General features: G+C 36.7%; 1 long non-coding RNA gene across 1 annotated transcript; it reads right to left on the bottom strand.

Moving 5' to 3' along the window:
- Window positions 1–2,692: 2,692 nt before the first annotated feature.
- On the bottom strand, window positions 2,693–2,998 carry LOC110678867. The gene is made up of 3 exons (XR_002502001.1): window positions 2,948–2,998; window positions 2,808–2,884; window positions 2,693–2,746 (listed from the first exon to the last, which is right to left on the bottom strand). It is a non-coding gene; the product is annotated as an uncharacterized LOC110678867 (long non-coding RNA).
- Window positions 2,999–15,111: the final 12,113 nt, after the last annotated feature.

Genomic DNA, 15,111 nt, shown 5'->3' with positions numbered 1-15,111 from the left:
TGATAATATTAAATCAACTCTTATTAAATTTTGTTGACAACAAATTACACTTCATTTGCCGAAGTAGTTCAGAATTTGTAGAGGTGAGTTGATTTTACCTGCTTATAAGAGAAAAAAAAACGCGTTCAATATATTTAACCTAACTTAACCTAAATATATAACGCATTAATCGTGACAATAGAAGATTTTGTCTAAAATTATCAACTATTTTATTCGACAGTTGTTTCAATGATTCTACATTGGATATTCTATGTAACTCATTGGTACTATACCAGGGAGGAAGCCTCAGAATCATTTTCAAAATTTTATTTTGAATCCTCTGCAGAACTTTTTTCCTGGTATTACAACAGCTAGTCCATAATGGTACAGCATACAACATGGCTGGCCTGACAATTTGTTTGAATATAAAAAGCTTGTTCTTAAGACAAAGTTTCGATTTTCTGTTAATAAGTGGATTCAAACATTTTAAATTTTACATTGTTTCATTTGGCTTGAATGCCCTCAATGTGATTTTTGAGATTTTTTTTTCTGATTAAAATCCTGAAGTGTACGACTTCAAAGATAACTTTAAATTATTCTAACAATGTATGTTCGAACATTAAAATAATTTAATTCTACAGTCAAACCTTTCACGTTAAACGACAGTGTTGCTTTTTTCATTGTCTAGAAGAGTAAAACCAGTCCCGTTTGAAACTTTGATTCCACCGTGAACAACTCATTCTTTGATTTGCCACACAGTGGAGGAGAGTGAAATTAATATTCTCTATCCGTTTTATCATACAATGATGGACCTGTTTTTAGACGTATCGTGCTATAACCACTTTCCACCATGCACGTAAATAGAAATTAGGGTTAGGAGTAGGGGCTGGGTAATGGAAATAATTGGTTCGGTGAATATTTTTGATGAATTTCAAGGTTTGGTGCATTTCTCAAAAAAAATTTTTTTGAATCTGTTTATCATCAATTATTATGAAAATATAAGCCTAATCAGAGCTGATGAGCACAGAATTGCGCAAGGAGCAATTTTTATATGGTTGTTATTTTTGTTTTCGAAAATAACTCCTTTCTGATTTGCTGGGCATGTCGCATGTAATTTTACGAGCTCCTTCTTCTTCTTGGCATTACGTACCCACCGGAACAGAGCCTACTACTCAGATAAGTGTTCTTATGAGCACTTCCACAGTTATTAACTGAGAGCTTTCTTTGTCTAAGTTGCCATTTTCGCACTCGTATATCGTGTGGCAGGTACGATTATACTCTATGCCCAGGAAGTCAAGGAATTTTTCATTACGAAAAGATCCTGGACCGACCGAGAATCGAACCCAGACACCTTCAGCATGGTTTTGCTTTATAGCCGCGGGGTCTAACCACTCGGCTAAGGAAGGCCGAGCTTATTTTTCATTTAGAACTTTAAAGGAAGATCCTATCTAATGATGTTGAGTTGCACAGTTTTTGAAAAGCGTTCTAAAAATTGAACCAGTTCAATAAAGTTTAATTAACATTTTATTGGAGAATTGATAGACCTTAAGTGGGTACTTTGTTTGCTTGCTGCCGATATTGCTAGATTTGCAATGATTTTAACAAAAGCTACAGAATTTGATATAAAATTTGCCAAGTGGCAAATTATTTTAAATTTTCTAGAGGCGTAAACCCCCTCATTTACGCTAATGTTTACCACACGCGGAAATGACAATGGTGCTATTTGAACCTTGGTAGACGAATCTGACTCCGGAAGTGGCTCCAACCGTTGATGAATTTAATGCGATTCCGATGTTTCTGGCCTTTCCCGCGGCATCCGTGATTCGATAGGCAAACATAATAAAGATCGGTTGAAGTGCTTAGCTTCTAGCATGTGTTAGCTTTGGCATAGGAATAGGAAACCGAGCGGACTTTGCCTTCTGGTGACTCTTTCGATGAGGAGATCCCTAATATAATTTGATATTCATTGATTTCCACTTTTGTGAGATTCCAATGGAATGCGGGTGGCTAGTGTACACATATCTCGTTTGTGTTGGAAAAAAATGAATGAAATGGAAATATTTCCTCTGGTTTGATGTGTTCAGGGAGATTGGGAGTAGTAGATTCAATCTTACTCGAATTTCACATCAGGAAATGGTAATGTGCTTCAATGTTGAATCTGAGAACGATATGTGTGCGTGTATTAATTACGTTCTATAAAAAAAATAACAAATTCTATTACAAATTTGACACTTTTGCTTCTCTTTCTTTGTCCACCGATCACATCTCTATCGTGAAAACGGTATGAATGTGGTTCGACACTCCAAGTGTCGGTGTACTATAATTCATATTGAATAAAATACATATTGAAGGACGCGTATCTTTATCTTCTGGTTTTGTAATTTCATAAAAACTTAGAATGGTTCGACACAAGGAGATCCCACGTTTCCTTCTGCAACCGATAGAAGACTATTTTTATTCATGCTCCTAGGTGAATCGAGATTGTGTAGCTTCCATTTTTTCCACTAACAAAAACTCTTCTCCGTAACAATCACGAAGATGCAGATATGTACTGTGTCTTTAGTAACAATGAATCTCACACTTGCATTCCTTTCCTCCCCAATGACCGTAAGGACGTGGTCAGCGCCGTTGTTGACTTTATAATATTTGGAAGTTTAGAAATTAGGAATTGTGATGTTTTCGGCCTTAGCAGTCTAAGTAGCAGCAAAAACAATTTCGCATCTACATCCGACGGTTTCGGTAATATATTTTACCTTTTTCAAGGACTCTAAAATTTAAACAAATAATACGTTTTACATGAAAGTTGCTTTTTGTGTATCCCTACTTACAGAAGCTTGTTTCTTTGTACAGAATTAGTATTGCACTACATATGATTGTCCTCATGCTAAGATGGCGCTCACTTCGGCTATTGATATGGAAAGCGATAATTATATAAATTTGCAATTTTAGGTGAGACTTTTTAACTTACTGCATGTGTGCCGATAATTTTGTGACACACTGTATCGTAGGCGGTGTGCTTAAAGTATAGTAACTTAAGCTTTCAACTATAATTTCGATGTTTTTGTCTACGTTTTAACTTGCTTGACAGCCTACGCGATTATTTAGCTAACTTTATGTGTTTAGTTGTGTGAGTGAACGATGGGGTTGTTTGCAGCGGTATTTGTTAGTGTGTTCGTGTTGTGAGCTATCTCTTCATCTCTGTTTTCATTTTCATTTCGTGTTTTGTTTATCTTTCTTATTTCGTTCAAGATACCGGCATAGATGGAGTGGAGACCATCGATATCGGTTCTTCTGTTTATGCTGTTTTTGTCGTTTGCTATGTGGCACATTTCGAGGAATTGTAGTGTACGTGTATTTTTATGTCTGTCTAACACTTTTACCTTTTTCAGGTCGAAACGGTGTTGTTTGGTAATGCTGTGGTTCATCAGTGCGGTTCGTTCTCCTAGTATTGCTATCTGTGGATCATCGATGTTTACGCCTTGCTCGAGAAGTTTATCCATCTTGTTGTAGTGTGATTGATGTCCTTCTATCCTCGTTTTTAGGCGGTTTGTCGTCATCCCCACATATGAGGCGCTGCAGTTTTGGCATGGCAACTGGCTGCAGCTAGGCAACTCACCAAATACAACGCAGTTTGCCCACGAATCTACGGACAGCCAAAGGCTCACAAACCGGGACTACCGTTGAGACCGGTTGTGCCAAATATGACGTCTCCGTCTTACGAGTTGTCCAAATACGTCGGACGAATAATTCAGCAATCTTTGGTAAGCTCCTACAACATTAAGGACTCGTTCACATTTTGCTGTCAAGCAAGTTAAAACGTAGACAAAAACATCGAAATTATAGTTGAAAGCTTAAGTTACTATACTTAAAGCACACCGCCTACGATACAGTGTGTCACAAAATTATCGGCACACATGCAGTAAGTTAAAAAGTCTCACCTAAAATTGCAAATTTATATAATTATCGCTTTCCATATCAATAGCCGAAGTGAGCGCCATCTTAGCATGAGGACAATCATATGTAGTGCAATACTAATTCTGTACAAAGAAACAAGCTACTGTAAGTAGGGATACACAAAAAGCAACTTTCATGTAAAACGTATTATTTGTTTAAATTTTAGAGTCCTTGAAAAAGGTTAAATATATTACCGAAACCGTCGGATGTAGATGCGAAATTGTTTTTGCTGCTACTTAGACTGCTAAGGCCGAAAACATCACAATTCCGGATCAAACTACAGTCGTTAAGCTTCCACCTGTCTAGAAATTATACCGTGATGCATCAATACCCGGACACTTAAGCAAGATCAAATGTTCAAACACACTTTTCTCAAAGTATTCTCAGAATTATTATTGGGGCTTCGTGGCCGTGCGGTTAGCGGCGTCAGTCGTTTAGGCGTATTGTGCCACGAAGCGTGGGTTCAATTCCCGCTCCAGTCGGTGGAAACTTTTCGTCAAACGGAAAATTCATCACTGGGCTACTGGGTGTTCCGTGTTGTTCCGTTGTCTAATGTTCGTGAATGTTCAGTCTGTGCAGCCTTTGGCTGAAGACGGTGTAAATTATCTTTTAGATTTAGATGAAGTTCAATTATGCTACTAACAGTCTTACATAAGATCTTGGAAGTAATGGAATTTCATAGTAAAAACTACTATAATCTAATGAAATTCGGTACTACATTGCCTTGTCCTTAAATCCGGACATCTTTGGCTTTAAATCCGGATACTACTGAATCAAAATCCGGACAGCAGCATTTTAGCATTGAAAACTCGTGAATCTATTCATAAAACATGTCTAAACTCAATTGAATATTACAGTCATACGAAATTCTACCATGCATGGGCTCCAGAATATTTTACAGAGCTATCTGTAAGCGAATTTATGTCGTAATTGCCTCTCATGAAACTGACGACATCCTATTAGGGTTGGCTTGTTAAAGCTGCAACCACGAAGCTACATTCACGTAGTTTATTTTGGCATTATACAGCATTATAATAATCCATAACACTTTAAATAATTATTTTTCGCGATTCCACATGAAGCCACATTACAAAAATTCACACTCGCAGATAGAACACAGGGTTTTGGTACGATGTCCGGGTTTGACGTCACTTGCACATAATTCCGGACAGCAGTTTTTAACGCCAATTAATGTATATTCAAACAATGTTTCACGGCAACTCTGTTGTCAGATTGTTCAACTATCACTCAGTTTGTTTTTATGATGAAAAAGTTGCCGAAAAATATAGTTCAAACTAGTTATCGTCAATTACTCGTTATGGTACTTTTGCGAAGTGATAAGCACTTGAACTTGCACTGTAGAACAATTACGTTCAACTGGAGGAACATTTTTGTATTTATTTTTATTATTTATTTAGCAATGGTTATTAGATTATAAAATAATCATCATTATTAGTTGAAATTATGAATAATTCCAAACATTTTAATATTCAATTATACCTTTAATTAATGAATAATATTCGAGTGTCCGTTTATTGGTACCGTCCGGATTTTGATGCACCACGGTACACTGCAGATCCACGCAAACAAATTTTGTTGTATAATCTACCGAATCCATGTTATAGCTCAGTTTTGATATTTTACACACATAATATGGATTGAAAGCTTGCATTTGACATATTTGTAGTAATAATAAATCTTCGAGCTGTTTAGTAGAATACCTATAATGAGATGAAAAAAAAAACGAATTTAGTACTATACCATTTAATTCCACTAGAGTTTGTATCCTTTGACAGATACGCATATTTCGACCTCAACTGTAAGGCCGTTTTCAGTGTCAAAATTTTGAGAAATGTTTCTTCTCCTTGGAAACTGGATGTGGAGGAGAGTCTGGAAATTTGCAAACAGGTACCGTTTTGTCTCAAATTCCGAACAGACTCATATTCCGAACACTCGCTTTTTGTATGGCGATTTGGTTGAAATGTTTCGCTGAAATATGTCACCAAATAACAAGGAAATGGAAGTCAATTTCAATCCAATTTTAACGTCTCCAATATAATTTATACCGCGGGAGTAGTGATGATTCTCTAGTTTGAGACCAGTAGGATCAGCTCAGATAAATTTATTTTCGAAATTATTCATTTGAATACGATTTATTCGTGCTGTTCGGAATTTGAATCAAGGTGTTCGGAATATGAGACAGAATCAACCCAGTGTTCGGCATTTGAATCAAAATGTTGTTCCATACTTTCACGTAAAAACAATACTAAAACTAATTAAATCAACATTATTATCGGTACATACACCAGTCAACAGTTGGGCTTTGCGAAGAAATCAAAATTTACACAAATATCAAATAATTTATGCCAATCAGATGCATTTGAAGTCATTGCTGGCCTTAAGTGTTCGGAATATGAGTCAAAACGGTACCTACGACGCTACTCAACAGAGACAACGGCAACGGCAATACATGGCTATTCAACTTGGTACCTACTAATCGTTCCCGTGATGTAACTTTCAGCATTTAAAGTTTCAACAAAAGAGGGATGGAATGTACCTCAAAGCTCTTAAATTTTAAGTTAAAAAAAATAATGGGTAGGGAAATACGTTTATACCTAGTGTTAATATATAATGTGTGCATGCGACGGTTTTCTTCAAGTCGAGTCTAGTACACGACACTGAAGACGGCCTTACATTTGAGGTCGAAATACGCGTATCTGTCAAAGGATACAAACTCTAGTGGAATTAAATGGTATAGTACTAAATTCGGTTTTTTCATCTCATTACATTTGTAGTATAAATACAGCTTCCCATTTAATTTTTATTGACATTTTGTCTTAGGCTGGCCACAACTGGTATCTGGGGCTGTTTGGGCACGTCAGGAGTTAATAATCAATGTTAACTTCCTTTTCCCGATCAGCCGCGTAGTGTCGGTAGCGGTTGTTTTAACTGGCTAAGAATTAACACTACGGACTGCCTGTTCCGGTGGTAAAAGTCCACCTCACAGGTGACACAGGACCCCTAATTCATACGGCTTTAAGCTTACCGTGCCTAAGAATGAATGGTTAGGGGGGTCTAAATAAAACCTAGCCGCAAACGGAGCCTGTGGAGTTCCAGGGCGCCCTCTACAGTATTATGCCCTACCTGTGCTACCCGGAGCAATGGTGTAGGTGACCTTGTGTTTCTCCGAGATAATCGGCTGCCCTTCTTCAGCCTAAGGGGATTATTAATACATTTAATGTAATTTAGTTTAAATTTTCACTTCTATGGTTTCGCATTATGCGTTTTACACAGTGTATTCTGCGACTTTTAAGAGATACCGATTTGGTTTTTGTTCGCTGCTGATCTTTTTCGTTCTGAGATTGCGAAAAGCTTAATCTTGCCTAGTTTGGGTAGTGGCTACGGCTAGGATGGCTTAGTTAGATCAATCTCCAGCATAAAATGTCAGCAATGATCAATCTTTGTAGACTCATGCAAATGGTACAGCTCAAGTGGCGCTAGTTCGAAAACCTTACTTTTGTAAACTTTTATCTAGTGGGCCCAGTTTTTGCTTTTTTCCAGAAACATGAAATGGCAAATTTGCGTGCCATGCCTCGTGCATGCGTGCTCGTAAATAGCGCTGACGTCGCCATACTCATTTCTGAGTTAACAACCAGAGATGTGTGTGCTGTCACAATTGATATTTCTGTATGTGACCTCAATAGGAAATACGTCTTTCGTTTTGTGGTGTATTTACCACATGATGGATGATTTCAAACGAGTTTTCGTTCACTGCCTATGAAAAGGCCTTCTGCTGATTGTGATGATATCAATATGAGAAGCTCCAGTCTGATGGAATGCTTAAGTAGTTCAAATCTTGGATTACTTATTGTATGAAATCCTCCTACCTTCATGGTATCTGCCAGAGAAGAAGTGTTAGACATAATGCTCTGCTTGAGTAGAGTCAGTCACGAGTTGACGAATTGGCATGTATCAGATGATGAATCATTATCTGATCATCGCTACATCTCTATATGAACATTAGAATGTAAATTCGCAGACTTTGCATTTGTTATACTCCACAAACTGGGAATTGGTTGTGAACAAATTCCATGGATTTTCTCCGTCCATTGGAAATTCTAGTGATTTGGATGTTTCCACTTCCAGTGAATTGGGACACAATTGCCCTTGCTTCGAGTGATCTCTCGATTGCTTGTTACTTTGCTTATAGGAAATGTTCCTCACAACTCCCTTCGCGGAACGAGTGGACGTCTGTATATTACTAAGCCATCCAAAAGGGTGGCTAAGTATTAAACAAATCTGTCAAAGCAGAATTGCTGTCGCTTGGTTACAACCTTGACTGGCCACTGCCGACTCAACTACCACATGGCAAATATTCAGTGTGTTGATACATTTGTGTGTGGTAGTTGTGATTCCGATTATGGAACTTTTTATCACCTGATATGTAAATGTCAATTTTTCGCGTGATTGAGATTCCAATTACTTGGTAAACACTTATTAAGTGAAACTGATTTCAGAAAACTGAATCTTCAGGACATTCTGGTATTCTTAACCCGCAGTGGTAATGAGCTATAGGCTCTCTTTACGCTCATGCGTTTTGCAGTGCCCCTTTTAGGGCGCTGTTCGAACCCATTGTGGTATGGAGCTACATGCTCTTAATTCGCTTATGCGATTTTCCCTCTTCAAGGGACCCCACTCCTATTTCCTCCCATCTTTCCCTTCCCTTTCCTCTCCCATCGGGTAGATGATGAAATAGGCTCAAATATGGCGATGGCACAAATCTCCCAAATGGCGGGGAACGTGCCTACGATTTATTGCGCACAAATCACACAATTGCGCACAGCAGGATTTGTTACACCTACACGGAGAAAACGGAAAACCCATATTTGAGTATTTTTTAACTTACTTTTGAGTTATTTTTCTCTCCCTATTTCATTCGCTCCTTCTATTGTTGTCAGAGAGCGAAGAGCAAAACAACCCAAAAACCGCACCTTAGTGCGTTACCTCAAATTTGAGTAAGTGGTACAGTACTGGAAGTTGAGTTATTTGATCTGCCGATTGAGTGAAAAGAACTAAGCCAGTAGGTATTTTTTCGCATGGCTGCAAATGAAAACAACTTCTACCCCATCAACTCAAAATTAGGTTAACGCACGAACCCCCGGAATTGAGTGGAATGAACTCACTTTTGAGTACTTCATTTTCTCCGTGTATAGGTAGGCTAACTGGACAACTGTCAAAAAGCTGAAACAACCATCTTATGACAGACCCTGCTTGTATACATTTGCACTGCGAATTTGTATGCAAGATTCGACTGTGATAATAAGAAAAGGGTGCAAAATTCGCAATACTATTGATCCTTCTTAGTCTAACAGCCGAAGGCGTTTCATCAAGCATCTGTTCTGAAACCGTTCCGTTGAAGTTTCCAACATAGCTTCTCCAGCTTTGATTCCAGAAATTCCAATTCCCGATTGCTTATTTATCTGATTATGATCAGCGATGCTCCAAAATTTTCTTGGGTGTAAGTCTGCTTGTTTATTTACTTCGGTCTCCTTTTGAACAGTTAACACTGTGAAACGTACAGTAGAACCCATAAAAAAATGCGAAAATTGTTTGTTATTTTCGTTGTTTTTGTGAGTGAATGTAATTTCTGATCACATTAGTATATTCTGATATAACCTCGCTATCTAGGACAATTTGTCATATTTTTCTTACTGTCCTTAATAATGTTAAAAAGTAAATAAGTTTAAAGGTTTTGTCCTAAAAGTTAGAAACAACGTCTGATTGTCGTATACTCTGGTGATGAACTTTCCACCTTCAAAAATCACACTTTGTTGATGAAAATGTTAGATTGTTTAGTATCAGAGGCTGGAGGAGTTCTTAGGGAACGTGTTTTCCATGGTCACAATAAAATATTTTGCCAGGGTCATAGTTTTGTGGCCATTTGCGTCTTATGAGTTTGAGAGGCCTTAATTTTTTGTTTAAATTTAATTAAAAATAAATACAGAGGTCTACTACATTTTTTTGAGGAAATAATTTGTTCCTTCGTTTACAGACAACTTATACCTATTCTAGCTCATAGGTTTTGAGCAAAACATAGCCGTTTATCATATTTATATGAAGGTTCAACTACGGCTCTCCAAAATGAGCCGTTTTTTCTAACATATGTTTAAGTGTCCAATGACCCAGGTATGAATCTATTTCATTATTTGATATGGGCGAATGTTGGAGACAAGGCCTGTGATAAATCTCATCCCATCGTTAATGTTTTAGAAGCTCTCATCACAAAGATATTGAACTCGATGACTGCATGATAAAGTTTGGAGGTATGCTTCCAATTCCTCTCTAGTAAGGAGAAAGTAACTGATAAACATCATGTCCAAAGCAAAAAACAGAGTCTAAACAGATTGAACAATACGAGTAGTGAATATTGTTTATGTTTCGTTCGCATTTTCCTTTTAAAACTATCATATAACATGATGTGACGATTTTCGCATTTTTTTATGGGCCATACTGTACTGCGTTATAAGGTTGGTTGGTTTGACTTTATTAACGAGATTTTTAGCCCTGGGCTAGTTCATCTCGGGACCAACGGCTTTACTTCCCTTCCGAAGGAAGTCGCCACTATAACTTTTTACGTCATAAGTGACTATGTCGGGGATTCGTTGTTCATATCGATATTCATTAACGATTCCCACAACGAAGTCAGCCGTTCAGTCTTGATTTTATTGAATCATGCCATCGAAAAATGCTTATCGAATTTCAACATAAAAGATGCTGCGAAATTCGAATTATGTACCGTTTCAAATTGTGCTTTAATGGTTAAATTTTGTGCTCTCAATTTTGAAGCTCTTTCTTTCGAGTTGGTTATTTTCACCAACCTCTGCTTTTGTTTGGATTCTTATGCTGTTGTTTCATAGTATACAATAATACTCTGGTAGTATCTAAAACAAATACTGACATTTTTTTTTTAATTTGGAAGTTTTATTCAACATTCAACACCATTTGGTCTAATTTGGTAGCTTTCTACGAGGTACAATTTTACTATCTTTGAGTACTGGAGCACCTAGTAATCTACAGTATAAGGTACGAAACATTATGTATTTTTTTAGTTCTTTAGCGATTGAAAGCTCGGTACGTCGAATTGTAAATCTATCAACTTTATTCTAATTGACATAACTAAACATATTGATGAAATAGCTTCATGATATTTTCTGCAAAGTTGAGAGATTTTGATGAGCTGAATAAATTTGCCGAAGATAGTTTTTGTGTTCCATTATCCGAAATGGAAAAAAAGTTGATGCTCCGGATAACACAGTCCGACCTATTTTTTCTTTTTAACACGCGATTGGAAAAAAATATTCAAATACACATGTTTAAGTTCATGTTTTGTGAAAATTTCATTTGAATCGATTCATAATTAACTGAGATCTATCTTACCAAAGTTGGTCATTTTGTATGAAAAATTGAAAAAGTTGTAAATGTTTTGTCCAATATTGTATGTATACGATCTACCGGTAGCACATACAAGCTAGGAACAGCTTTTATAGTGATAGATGATATGCAGAGGCGCGTGCAAGTTGAGGATCAAAAGCTCTTCAACTTCAGCATAAAAATCGAGCACAGCCCTGTTTCTTGATGCTTTGATTATGATAAAACGCTTGTTAGGCGCAGCTCGAACAACTGCCCAAGCCACAACGTCAAAATCGGTCAAAACGTCTGTCGGGGATTATTCTGAACAGTCATCGATATGAGAATGGCTATGACGAATTCCATGTCAAATCGGTCAGTCACAGAACTCGACCATCTTCGATTTACAGTAAATTAAGCACATGTTTTCGTTGTGGTAGAATATGTGTTTTCCATAGAAAAAGCGATCATTTTGACTCAAGAATAACTTTTGAAAATGGCCTATAAGTGTTTACATACAATATTTTTGAAAAATTCTAACTCCGAAACTGTTGGATTTAGAGAAAAAATGTTCTATGAAATAGTTGTAGCGATCCCCCAAGGATATTTATAGGACTTTTTTCAGGGATTCCTACTAAGACTTCTTCTCAAATTCCATCAGGAGTTGCTTCAGAAATTCCACGAGGAATTTCTTCAGCAATTCTGTCTTGTAATTTTTCCACAGAGTCCTCCAGGGATTTATCCAAATACATTCCAAGGAATTTATTCAGCGATTCAATGCTTCATTCAAGAATTTCACAAAAAAATCCTCCAAAGATTTATTAGTAACTAGTGGTCCCGGCAAACTTCGTCTTGCCATCAAGTAGGCTGTTGAAAACCAGTACGAATCGTCCCATACAAAATGACAGTGCCGTTCACTCTCGTTATTCCGACTTTCCCGGTGAATATCCTGCAACTTTTATACACACAAACACGTCGGAACTCTTGACGAACAAAATGGAGAAAGAATTATCCAAATCCGCTGACCCGTTCGTAAGCCATTTCGTGACATACAAACACCATTCCATTTTTATTTATATAGATTCCTCCAGTGAAACTTTGGAAAATTTTGGAATTCTTTTCCTGCGAATTCACCAGAAATTCATCTTAAAATTCTTAAAGAGATTGCACAGTGAATCCTTCCCAAGAAATTAATACAGGAATTCCTTCAAAAATTTCACCAAGAATTGCTCCTATCAAAAATCTTTCAGTGATTCTTCAAGCGATTTACCTAGAAACACCTCCAAAAATCCTTCAGCATTCTTCCAGTGATTGCTCCACGGATCTTACATGATTTTTGCTAGAAATTTCATCAAAAATTCCTACAGATATACATGCAGAGATTTACTCCAGGATCTCTTACAGTGATTCTACCCAGAATTTCTCCAAGGATCATCAAGCAATTTCTCCAGGAATTCCACCAGGAAGCCTTCAGGGTTTCCATAAGAAATACTGCAAAAGATTTCAAAATTTCCTACATGGGATTTCTTTAGAGATTTTGTTTGCAATTTTTTGAGAGGTTCCCCTCAGGTTATTCTCAGGGGATTGTTCTAGGGATTCTTCAATAAACTATTTCATGAATTATTCCAGTGTTTCCTCTTATCCCTGAAGGGACCCTATGAGGCATTCGACTTGGGATTTATGAAGAAACTTCTTCGAGAATCTTCCAGAAATTGCTTCGGGGATTCCTAAAAGAATTTATCAATCAATTTCATCTAGTATTTCTTGAAGGAAGCCCTAAAGGAACTCTTGATGGAATCCCTATAAAAACTCCTGATGAAATCAACAAATTTGACCCACTTCTGATGTCAAAATATTTATGAAATACGACTCAAAGGCGTTGGGCTGTCTTAGCGAACGCCGTTTTTCGAGCTTTATGATGGGAAAGAAATGCCCTTCGAACTCAATGGATTTGCACTGAATAATTTTCTGTTTCCAATATATCTTAAAGCCAAGATTATGTAAATAGTTTCTAACATGGATAGAATATTTGAATTCATTTTTTTTTCTCCGATAAATTGCAATTTGATTATCTCAGTACGAATCCGTCACTCATTTTGAAATCATCAATCATTGTATTTTTTGACATTTCATAAATGTATCAAAAACATACATCGACATATAGTTTTTTATTGTTTGTAATTTATGAACACCCCGAGCAAATTCAAGCAGAGCTCCCTGAATAAAATGAACGATGTTGTAACTGTTTTCTTTTAACTGTCCTGTGAGTAAAACTCGATGTTGGATGGGACATCTTTAGCTGTAATTGATTTATTACATGAGTTTTGATGTTTTAATTGGTTTTAATCTCGCTGGATTTTTCTTTTTTGGGACGATCAATTTCACCTTACTCGTTTCAAAATCGCGATCTCATCGATGACGGATCACCTTGCACGCCCTGTGGTATTTTACAACCATAACGAGCCGAGGGGTCCTCGTCATCAAAAAGGACGAATCCAAAAGGATTTTTAATTATCTGAGGAATTGTCGCAAACTGCTAAGATGGATACCAGGAAAAAATCTCAAGGAAAAAATAAATAAAAATTAAGTAAATTATTCGTGGAGTTATTGGTAAAAGAATACTTTGGAAAATCTCGGGCTTGACCAAGGGTACCCCAAGAAATCCCTTCAGTGGTTTTCAGGAGCAAATGCTTAGAGGTCTCCTCAATTAAATTTTCAGTTGGAACCTTGATAAATTCCTAGAACGATTCCTGTAGGCAATCTTCGAAAATCCTTGAAAAAATCAGGGTAGAAATTTTCGGAATCCCTGTGGCATATTTTTTAAATCTCTTAATAAATTGACGTCAATATCGGAATTCCAAATAAAATTTTACTAGCTTTTTTTATAGTGGTTTTACGCTCGAAGCAGTTCTTTCAGAAATTAATTGAAAATTTCCATTCAGCATTGTCAAAATATTTTTAACATGAAAGCAGTGGAAAAAGATCCCTGGATTTGTTGCTAATGTTGATTCTGAAGAAATCCAGTTAAAATTTCTGCAAAAATTGCTAAAATCTAAACGAATTCTTGGAAAAAATTTCCCCTCTGTTCAACTTACCGTTGGAAGAATCTCTAAATACGTTTAACAAAAAAAGTTGGAGAATTTTTTACAGAAATATCCTAAAAGTTTAATTATTTAAATTATTTAAGGACACACGAGATTAATTTAGATGGTTATTGGTAGGTATTTTTGGACGATTTAATAATAAGTAATTTTAATTACCTCAAGCCTGAAGCTCACAAATTCTCCAGATTTTTGGAGGCCTACAAATTTCAATACAAATAATTGGAAATCAAAATTCATGAAGTAAATATTTATAAACCCAAAGCCGTAATTAGACTCGACATTTTTGAAATAGGTATCCTAGCCTACTTAGGTATTCTTATGAGGTATAGCTAAACGCGGCCTACATCGAAGGCTCAGTTCTTTCATGCGCCTTCTCGTTTGAACAACAACAAGGAAAATAACTTACAAAACAAATATTTGTGGAAGCCCCTCAAATGTGGGAGCCCAAAGTAACGGTGTTGGTCCTCTCTGCGTACTCAAAATCTAGCCCTAAAGTATTAAATATACGTGATAATCAAGGGGCCCCTGTACATCGTTGATTGAAATCTCCTCTAAAACCTATGCTTATCATGCTATTTTTTAGTTTGGAATCATACAAATTGTCAGTTTCCTTCAAGATAGGTCGAACTTAATGCTATATGAAATCGGCACTGCAATTTTGGGGCCC

This window comes from Aedes aegypti, chromosome 3, assembly GCF_002204515.2.
Source record: "Aedes aegypti strain LVP_AGWG chromosome 3, AaegL5.0 Primary Assembly, whole genome shotgun sequence".
NCBI classification, from domain to species: domain Eukaryota; kingdom Metazoa; phylum Arthropoda; class Insecta; order Diptera; family Culicidae; genus Aedes; species Aedes aegypti.
This window is presented reverse-complemented; position numbering and strand designations above follow the sequence as displayed.